Here is an 11,479-nt window from a genome sequence, read left to right as displayed (position 1 = left end):
ACATTTTAACAATTTTCGACCATTTTTGACATTTTTCCAACTTTTTAAAAAATGACTCCTGGTAGTTTTAAACTTCATTTCTAACACTTTTATGCACAATTTAACCATTTTCGACCATTTTTGACATTTTCCCAACTTTTTATCAAATGACTCCTGATAGTTTTAAAAATCATTTTGAACAGTTTTGTGCACATTTTAAGCATTTTCGACAATTTTTGACATTTTTTCAACTTTTTAACAAATGACTCCTGGTAAATTTAAACATCATTTTGAACAGTTTTGTGCACATTTTAACCATTTTCGACCATTTTTAACATTTTTCCAACTTTTTCACAGATGACACCCCATGCAATTACCCAGCATTTGGAACACCATTCTGGGCACGAAGACCGTTTTTAGCCACGTTCAACTTTTTTCCCAACTGTACCCCCCGATGACTCTAAATATCTTTCCCCGGCTTTTGGAACACTTATCTGGGCATTGTGACAGTTTTTACACACTTTTGTAAAACTTTGGTATTACGACTCGAAACTTGCCCGATGGAGAGTGGCTTTTCTCGGAGAGGGAAACTCCTAGTACCCGCTTGATTACTTTGAAACAATAGTCCCGGTTGGCCGGACTCATTTCTGCCGTCTCGCGGACAAACGGAGGTCTTACGTCAAAATACCGTTCCAGCACAAGAGAGTCATTTCACGGGTAGTTGAGCTCAAATTAAAGGGTAAAGTGTAACTTATCAGTTATATCCTCGTTTGTTATACAAGTGACCGTTTTTTGGGAAGCTTTTCCGGGGTGAAATTGACCCCCGAACCGACCTGCACTGCTCTAATACAAGTGCCCGTAATTGGGACACTATTTCTGGCTAAACATCACCCCAGGACGGCCCTGGAAAGACTAATTTTACACAAAATTGTGAATTATACATCTACCCACAAATGAGACACAATTCCTGGGTAAATAGACCAACCAGAACCACTCAGGACCAGTTCCAATACAAGCACTCGTTGTCATAAAAGTGCCCATTATAGGCACATTGATTGTGGCATAACTTTACTTCACAACCACCCTGGAAGATTATTTTATACAGAATGGTCAATATACATCTACCCTCATATGAGACAAAAATTCAGGTTAAATGGACCAACCAGAACCACCCAAGACCAGTTCCAATGCAACCACTATTTTTAACGCAATTTACCCCAATTTGGACACTATTTATGGCTTAACATCCCCCCAGAACATCCCTGGAAGACTAATTTTATACCAAATTGTCAATTATAAATCTACCCACAAATGAGACACAATTCCTGGGTAAATAGACCAACCAGAACCACTCAGGACCAGTTCCAACACAAGCACTCGTTGTCATAAAAGTGCCCAAATTAGGCACATTGATTGTGGCATAACTTTACTTCACAACCACCCTGGAAGATTATTTTATACAGAATGGTCAATATACATCTCCCCTCATATGAGACAAAAATTCAGGTTAAATGGACCAACCAGAACCACCCAAGACCAGTTCCAATGCAACCACTATTTTTAACGAAATTTACCCCAATTTGGGCACTTATTCTTGCCTAACATCCACCCAGAACATCCCTGGAAGATTATTTTATAGAAAATGGTCAATATACATCTTCCCTCATATGAGACAAAAATTCAGGGTAAATGGACCAACCAGAACCGCTCAGGACCAGTTCCAAATCAAGCACTCGTTGTCATAAAAGTGCCCAAATTAGGCACATTGTTTGTGGCATAACTTTACTTCACAACCACCCTGGAAGATTATTTTATACAGAATGGTCAATATACATCTACCCTCATATGAGACAAAAATTCAGGGAAAATGGACCAACCAGAACCACCCAAGACCAGTTCCAAGACAACCACTATTTTTAACGCAATTTACCCCAATTTGGACACTATTTATGGCTTAACATCCCCCCAGAACCTCCCTGGAAGATTATTTTATACAGAATGGTCAATATACAACTACCCTCATATGAGACAAAAATTCAGGCTAAATGGACCAACCAGAACCGCTCAGGACCAGTTCCAACACAAGCACTCGTTGTCATAAAAGTGTCCAAATTAGGCACATTGTTTGTGGCATAACTTTACTTCACAACTACCCTGGAAGATTATTTTATACAGAATGGTCAATATACATCTACCCTCATATGAGACAAAAATTCAGGGAAAATGGACCAACCAGAACCACCCAAGACCAGTTCCAATGCAACCACTATTTTTAACGCAATTTACCCCAATTTGGGCACTTATTCTTGCCTAACATCCCCCCAGAACATCCCTGGAAGACTAATTTTATACCAAATTGTCAATATACATCTCCCCTCATATGAGACAAAAATTCAGGGTAAATGGACCAACCAGAACCACTCAGGACCAGTTCCAACACAAGCACTCGTTGTCATAAAAGTGCCCAAATTAGGCACATTGATTGTGGCATAACTTTACTTCACAACCACCCTGGAAGATTATTTTATACAGAATGGTCAATATACATCTCCCCTCATATGAGACAAAAATTCAGGTTAAATGGACCAACCAGAACCACCCAAGACCAGTTCCAATGCAACCACTATTTTTAACGAAATTTACCCCAATTTGGGCACTTATTCTTGCCTAACATCCACCCAGAACATCCCTGGAAGATTATTTTATAGAAAATGGTCAATATACATCTTCCCTCATATGAGACAAAAATTCAGGGTAAATGGACCAACCAGAACCGCTCAGGACCAGTTCCAAATCAAGCACTCGTTGTCATAAAAGTGCCCAAATTAGGCACATTGTTTGTGGCATAACTTTACTTCACAACCACCCTGGAAGATTATTTTATACAGAATGGTCAATATACATCTACCCTCATATGAGACAAAAATTCAGGGAAAATGGACCAACCAGAACCACCCAAGACCAGTTCCAAGACAACCACTATTTTTAACGCAATTTACCCCAATTTGGACACTATTTATGGCTTAACATCCCCCCAGAACCTCCCTGGAAGATTATTTTATACAGAATGGTCAATATACAACTACCCTCATATGAGACAAAAATTCAGGCTAAATGGACCAACCAGAACCGCTCAGGACCAGTTCCAACACAAGCACTCGTTGTCATAAAAGTGTCCAAATTAGGCACATTGTTTGTGGCATAACTTTACTTCACAACTACCCTGGAAGATTATTTTATACAGAATGGTCAATATACATCTCCCCTCATATGAGACAAAAATTCAGGGAAAATGGACCAACCAGAACCACCCAAGACCAGTTCCAATGCAACCACTATTTTTAACGAAATTTACCCCAATTTGGGCACTTATTCTTGCCTAACATCCACCCAGAACCTCCCTGGAAGATTATTTTATACAGAATTGTCAATATACATCTCCCCTCATATGAGACAAAAATTCAGGGTAAATGGACCAACCAGAACCACTCAGGACCAGTTCCAACACAAGCACTCGTTGTCATAAAAGTGCCCAAATTAGGCACACTGTTTGTGGCATAACTTTACTTCACAACTACCCTGGAAGATTATTTTATACAGAATGGTCAATATACATCTCCCCTCATATGAGTCAAAAATTCAGGGAAAATGGACCAACCAGAACCACCCAAGACCAGTTCCAATGCAACCACTATTTTTAACGAAAATTACCCCAATTTGGACACTATTTCTTGCCTAACATCCCCCCAGAACCTCCCTGGAAGATTATTTTATAGAAAATGGTCAATATACATCTCCCCTCATATGAGACAAAAATTCAGGTTAAATAGACCAACCAGAACCACCCAGGACCAGTTCCAACACAAGCACTCGTTGTCATAAAAGTGCCCAAATTAGGCACACTGTTTAAGGCATAACTTTACTTCACAACTACCCTGGAAGATTATTTTATACAGAATGGTCAATATACATCTCCCCTCATATGAGACAAAAATTCAGGGAAAATGGACCAACCAGAACCACCCAAGACCAGTTCCAAGACAACCACTATTTTTGACGCAATTTACCCCAATTTGGGCACTATTTCTTGCCTAACATCCACCCAGAACCTCCCTGGAAGATTATTTTATAGAAAATGGTCAATATACATCTCCCCTCATATGAGACAAAAATTCAGGGTAAATGGACCAACCAGAACCGCTCAGGACCAGTTCCAATACAAGCACTCGTTGTCATAAAAGTGCCCAAATTAGGCACATTGTTTGTGGCATAACTTTACTTCACAACCACCCTGGAAGATTATTTTATACAGAATGGTCAATATACATCTCCCCTCATATGAGACAAAAATTCAGGTTAAATGGACCAACCAGAACCACCCAAGACCAGTTCCAAGACAACCACTATTTTTGACGCAATTTACCCCAATTTGGGCACTTATTCTTGCCTAACATCCACCCAGAACCTCCCTGGAAGATTATTTTATAGAAAATGGTCAATATACATCTCCCCTCATATGAGACAAAAATTCAGGCTAAATGGACCAACCAGAACCGCTCAGGACCAGTTCCAACACAAGCACTCGTTGTCATAAAAGTGCCCAAATTAGGCACATTGTTTGTGGCATAACTTTACTTCACAACCACCCTGGAAGATTATTTTATACAGAATGGTCAATATACATCTACCCTCATATGAGACAAAAATTCAGGGAAAATGGACCAACCAGAACCACCCAAGACCAGTTCCAAGACAACCACTATTTTTGACGCAATTTACCCCAATTTGGGCACTATTTCTTGCCTAACATCCACCCAGAACCTCCCTGGAAGATTATTTTATAGAAAATGGTCAATATACATCTCCCCTCATATGAGACAAAAATTCAGGGTAAATGGACCAACCAGAACCACCCAGGACCAGTTCCAACACAAGCACTCGTTGTCATAAAAGTGCCCATATAAGGCACATTGTTTGTGGCATAACTTTACTTCACAACCACCCTGGAAGATTATTTTATACAGAATGGTCAATATACATCTCCCCTCATATGAGACAAAAATTCAGGTTAAATGGACCAACCAGAACCACCCAAGACCAGTTCCAATGCAACCACTATTCTTAACGAAAATTACCCCAATTTGGACACTATTTCTTGCCTAACATCCCCCCAGAACCTCCCTGGAAGACTAATTTTATACAAAATTGTCAATAATACATGCACCCACATTTTAGGCACTTTTTCCGGGGAAAATAACCCCCCCAGAACCGAACTGGGCTACTTTTTATACAAACCAGTACGCACTGGGACGCTATGGAATCCGCAGAACTCTGCCACACTGTGGACAAACTGTGGTACTGCGACCGTTTAAGCTCCCGTAAGCCTATGCACTTTTAGCGTTTAAAATTACCTTTCTGGCTGAAAAGAAAATCTTTTTACACACCCACTCTACTCTAATAAAGGTCCCCTTATTTTAGAAACTATTCCCGAGTGAAAATAAGCCCACAGAACGAAGTCGACATGCTTTTTATACATGCACGTTGGTCTATTACAGTCAACCAGCATTTGGGACACTCTTCCTGGGTAAACTTTTGCACCAGAACCTCCCTGGAGCATTTATTTTGATACCAAATCGTCAATAATACATGCACCCAGAATTTATGCACTTTTTCCGGTGAAAATAACCCACCAGAACCGAAATATCCTCCTTTTTTTATACAGACTTTGACGCACTGGGCCTCTATGTAACCTGAAAAACTCTGCCACACTGTGGACAAACTTTATTACTGCGACCGTTGAAAATCCCGTAAGCTTATGCACTTTTCCCGGTTAAAAACACCTTTTGGGCTGAAAAGAAACGCTTTTTACACACCCACTCTACTCTAATAAAGGTCCCCTTATTTTAGAAACTATTCCTGAGTGAAAATAAGCCCCCAGAACGAAGTCGACATGCTTTTTATACATGCACGTTGGTCTATTACAGTCAACCCGCATTTGGGACACTCTTCCTGGGTAAACTGGAGCGTTTATTTTGACACCAAATGGTGTATAATACATGCACCCAGAATTTATGCACTTTTTCAGGGTAAAATAACCCCCCAGAACCGAAATATCCTGCTTTTTATACAGAATTTGACGCACTGGGCCGCCGCTATGGAACCCGCAGAACTCTGCCACATTGTGGACAATTTTTTTTTACTGCAATTAGGGTCAAATTGCCGGGTCAAAAGTGTCATTTCTTCGGGTAAATCACCCTCCTGGGCCCGGTTTTAATGTTTAAAAAGGTCCAGTATTTGTATTAAAGATATAATATTTGTATTTGATCGATGAGTGCTGATTTAAAACCAAATTTAATGCATTTTTGGCACTTTTGAGAATGGTCGTATGTCGTCGTATTTGGTCGCGCCGACGTTTATGGCTGTCTTTTACCCAGGAAAATAACTCCCAGTGCCCGGTAGTCATGTCTGATAAGCTCCAGTAAGCTCGAGTATTTGTATTTCATCAATAAATGCTGATTTTACCCCATTTTAGTGCATATTTGGGACTTTTGCGAATGGTCGTCGTACTTGGTCGCGCAGACGTTTATGGCTGTCTTTCCCCCGTGAAAATCATCCCCAGTTTCTGGTAGTCATGTCTGATCAGCTCCAGTATTTGTATTTAATCAACAAGTGCTGATTTTAGTTCATTTTGGCACTTTTGAGAATGGTCGCACGTCGTCGTATTTGGTCGCGCCGACGTTTATAGCTGTCTTTCCCCCCGGAAAATCACCCCCAGTGCCCGGTAGTCATGTCTGATCAGCCCCAGTAAGCTCCAGTAATTCTATTTCATCCATAAGTGCTGATTTTAACCCATTTTAGTGAATTTTTGGCCCTATGGCGAATGGTCGTCGCGCCGACGTTTATGGCTGTCTTTTCCCCAGGAAAATCACCCCCATTGCCCGGTAGTCATGTCAGATAAGCTCCAGTAATTGTATTTCATCAACTAGTGCTGATTTTAGTTCATTTTGGGCACTTTTGAGAATGGTCGTATGTCGTCGTATTTGGTCGTTCCGACTTTTATGGCTGTCTTTTCCCCAGGAAAATCACCCCCAGAGCCCGCTAGTCATGTCTGATAAGCTCCAGTAACTCTATTTCATCCATAAGTGCTGATTTTAGTTCATTTTAGGCACTTTTGAGAATGGTCGTATTTGGTCGCGCCGACGTTTATAGCTGTCTTTCCCCCCGGAAAATCACCCCCAGTGCCCGGTAGTCATGTCTGATCAGCTCCAGTAACTCTATTTCATCCATAAGTGCTGATTTTAGTTCATTTTAGGCACTTTTGAGAATGGTCGTATTTGGTCGCGCCGACGTTTATAGCTGTCTTTCCCCCTGGAAAATCACCCCCAGTGCCCGGTAGTCATGTCTGATCAGCTCCAGTAAGCTCCAGTAATTGTATTTCACCCATAAGTGCTGATTTTAACCCATTTTAGTGAATTTTTGGACCTTTGGCGAATGGTCGTCGTCGCGCAGACCTTTATAGCTGTCTCCCCCCCGGGAAAATCACCCCCAGTGCCCGATATTAATGTCTGAAAAGCTTCAGTATTTGTATTTTATCGTTTAAAAACGATCACTCCGCTTTTGGAACACTTTTCTAGGGAATATTAACCATTTTCCGCACCTTAAGAGAGTCAGATCTACTCCCGCCGACCTTTATATCTGTCTCCCCCCCCGAGAAAATCACCCCCAGAGCCCGGTAGTCATGTCTGAAAAGCCCCAGTAACTTCCAGTAATTGTAATTAATCATTAAATGCTGTTTTTAAAACTATTACTACGATTTTGGAACACTTTTTCTGGGCATTACCTTGCTCCTTTTCGCCGTCTTGCGGACAAACTTTGGTACTGCAATCGGGCTCAAATTGCCGGGTCAAAAGTGCCATTTCCTCGGGTAAATCAACCTCATGGGCCAAGTTTTAATGTTTAAAAAGGTCCAGTATTTGTATTAAAGATATAGTATTTGTATTTCATCAATGAGTGCTGATTTAAAACCCATTTTAGTTCATTTTGGGCACTTTTGAGAATGGTCGTATGTCGTCGTATTTGGTCGCGTGCCGACGTTTATGGCTGTCTTTACCCAGGGGAAATCACCCCCAGTGCCTGGTAGTCATGTCTGATAAGCTCCAGTAAGCTCCAGTATTTTTTATTTCATCCATAAGTGCTGATTTTAACCCATTTTAGTGAATTTTTGGGCCTTTGGCGAACGGTCGTCGCGCCGACGTTTATGGCTGTCTTTTACCCAGGAAAATCACCCCCAGAGCCCAGTAGTCATGTCTGATAAGCTCCAGTAACTCTATTTCATCCATAAGTGCTGATTTTATTTCATTTTAGGCACTTTTGAGAATGGTCGTATGTCGTCGTATTTGGTCGCGTGCCGACGTTTATGGCTGTCTTTCCCCCTGGAAAATCACCCCAAGAGCCTGGTAGTCATGTCTGATAAGCTCCAGTAAGCTCCAGTAATTCTATTTCATCCATAAGTGCTGATTTTAACCCATTTTAGTGAAATTTTGGCACTTTCGCCAATGGTCGTCGTCGTCGCGCCGACCTTTATAGCTGTCTCCCCCCCCCCGGGAAAATCACCCTCAGTGCCCGATATTAATGGTGGAAAAGCTCCAGTATTTGTATTTCATGGTTTAAAAACCATCACTACGCTTTTGGAAACACTTTTCTGCACATTTTAACCATTTCCCGGTACCTTAAGAGAGTCATAGTTACTCCCGCCGTTTACCCGGCCTGGTTGATGGACCTTGCTCATTTTCGCCGTCTGGCGGACAAACTTCAGTACTGCATTCGGGTCAGGTGCGGTCGACATTTCTTGCCGGCTTTTCAAGCACTTTGCCTGGGTTGATTTAAAACATTTTGCCCTGTTTATTTTTAACAAGTTTACCCACGTTTTACAAATCTTCTGCGGGCTTTAGATGCACTATTCCTGGGTTGATTAAAAAAAAATTGCCCTTATTATTTTTAACAAGTTTACCCACGTTTTACAAATCTTCTGCGGGCTTTAGATGCACTATTCCTGGGTTGATTTTAAACATGTTGCCCTTTATTTTTAACAAGTTTACCCACGTTTTTCAAAACTTTGTGCAAGCTTTAGATGCACTATTCCTGGGTTGATTTAAAACATTTTGCCCTTTTTATTTTAACAAGTTTACCCACGTTTTACAACTCTTCTGCGGGCTTTAGATGCACTATTCCTGGGTTGATTTTAAACATTTTGCCCTTTTTATTTTTAACAAGTTTACCCACGTTTTACAACTCTTCTGCGGGCTTTAGATGCACTATTCCTGGGTTGATTTTAAACATTTTGCCCTTTTTATTTTTAACAAGTTTACCCACGTTTTTCAAAACTTTGTGCGGGCTTTAGATGCACTATTCCTGGGTTGATTTTAAACATTTTGGCCTTTTTATTTTAACAAGTTTACCCACGTTTTTCAAAACTTTGTGCAAGCTTTAGATGCACTATTCCTGGGTTGATTTTAAACATTTTGCCCTTTTTATTTTAACAAGTTTACCCACGTTTTACAAATCTTCTGCGGGCTTTAGATGCACTATTCCTGGGTTGATTTAAAACATTTTGGCCTGTTTATTTTTAACAACTTTACCCATGTTTTACAAAACTTTCTGCGGGCTTTTCAAACACTTTTCCTGGGTTGATTTTTAACATTTTGGCCTGTTTATTTTTAACAACTTTACCCACGTTTTTCAAAACTTTGTGCGGGCTTTAGATGCACTATTCCTGGGTTGATTTAAAACATGTTGCCCTTTATTTTTAACAAGTTTACCCATGTTTTACAAAACTTTAAGGGGGCTTTTCAAACACTTTTCCTGGGTTGATTTTAAACATTTTGGCCTGTTTATTTAAAACAACTTTACCCATGTTTTTCAAAACTTTAAGGGGGCTTTTCAAACACTTTTCCTGGGTTGATTTTTAACATTTTGGCCTGTTTATTTAAAACAACTTTACCCATGTTTTTCAAAACTTTAAGGGGGTTTTTCCAAACACTTTTCCTGGGTTGATTTTAAACATTATGCCCATTTTATTTTTAACAAGTTTACCCATGTTTTACAAAACTTTAAGGGGGCTTTAAGAACGCTATTCCTGGGTACAATTTAAACATTTTCATCAGTATTTTGCAAAACTTTTACCCTGCTTTTCAAACACTTTTCCTGGGTTGATTTTTAACATTTTGCCCTTTTTATTTTTAACAAGTTTACCCATACTTTTCAAAACTTTAAGGGGGCTTTTCAAACACTTTTCCTGGGTTGATTTTAAACATTTTGCCCATTTTATTTTTAACAACTTTACCCATGTTTTTCAAAACTTTAAGGGGGCTTTTCAAACACTTTTCCTGGGTTGATTTTTAACATTTTGGCCTGTTTATTTAAAACAACTTTACCCATGTTTTTCAAAACTTTAAGGGGGTTTTTCCAAACACTTTTCCTGGGTTGATTTTAAACATTATGCCCATTTTATTTTTAACAAGTTTACCCATGTTTTACAAAACTTTAAGGGGGCTTTAAGAACGCTATTCCTGGGTACAATTTAAACATTTTCATCAGTATTTTGCAAAACTTTTACCCTGCTTTTCAAACACTTTTCCTGGGTTGATTTTTAACATTTTGAACTGTTTCATTTAAACAACTTCAATAATAATAATATATATAAAACAACCCCCCCCCAAAAAATTTGAAAAAAAATTTCAGCGTTTTTTGCCCAAGTGTACAGCTCATCCTCCGGACAGCGGCAGCCTTAAACCCATCCTCCTTCAATAGGGCAAGAGGATGAGGTTAAGGCGACAACTGCTCGGAGGATGAGCTAAACACTTGGGCAGAAAACGCTGAGATGAGACACTATTGCTGGGTAAACACAACACCCAAACGGATCAGTTCTAACACACTTACCCGAATTTGAGACACTTTCCAGGGGGGAGGAAGCTCATACTACATGCCTCACATAAAGAAATAAAATAGATATATAAAATAACAAAAAAAAAAATTTGAAAAAAAATTTAGCGTTTTTTGCCCAAGTGTTTAGCTCATCCTCCAGGCAGGGGCCGCCTTAACTTCATCCTCCTGCCCGATTGCAGGATGAGGTTAAGGCGGCCCTTGCTCGGAAGATGAGCTAAACACTTGGGCAAAAAAACGCTAAATTTTTTTTAATTTTTTTTTTCCCTCCAGCACCGGGACCGACTCATCCTACTACTCATGCCCGACCAACAGACACCATTCTCGGGCAACACAATCATGCCGTCCCGGTGGCTCAACCCCAGCACCGGGACCGACTCATCCTACTACTCATGCCCGATCAAGTGACACTTTTCTCGGGCAACCCAATCATGCCGTCCCGGTGGCTCAACCCCAGCACCGGGACCGACTCGTCCTCATCATCATGCCCGATCAAGTGACACCATTCTCGGGCAACACAATCATGCCGTCCCGGTGGCTCAACCCCAGCACCGGGACC

This window comes from Stigmatopora argus, unplaced genomic scaffold, assembly GCF_051989625.1.
Source record: "Stigmatopora argus isolate UIUO_Sarg unplaced genomic scaffold, RoL_Sarg_1.0 HiC_scaffold_132, whole genome shotgun sequence".
Taxonomy (NCBI): domain Eukaryota; kingdom Metazoa; phylum Chordata; class Actinopteri; order Syngnathiformes; family Syngnathidae; genus Stigmatopora; species Stigmatopora argus.
This window is presented reverse-complemented; position numbering follows the sequence as displayed.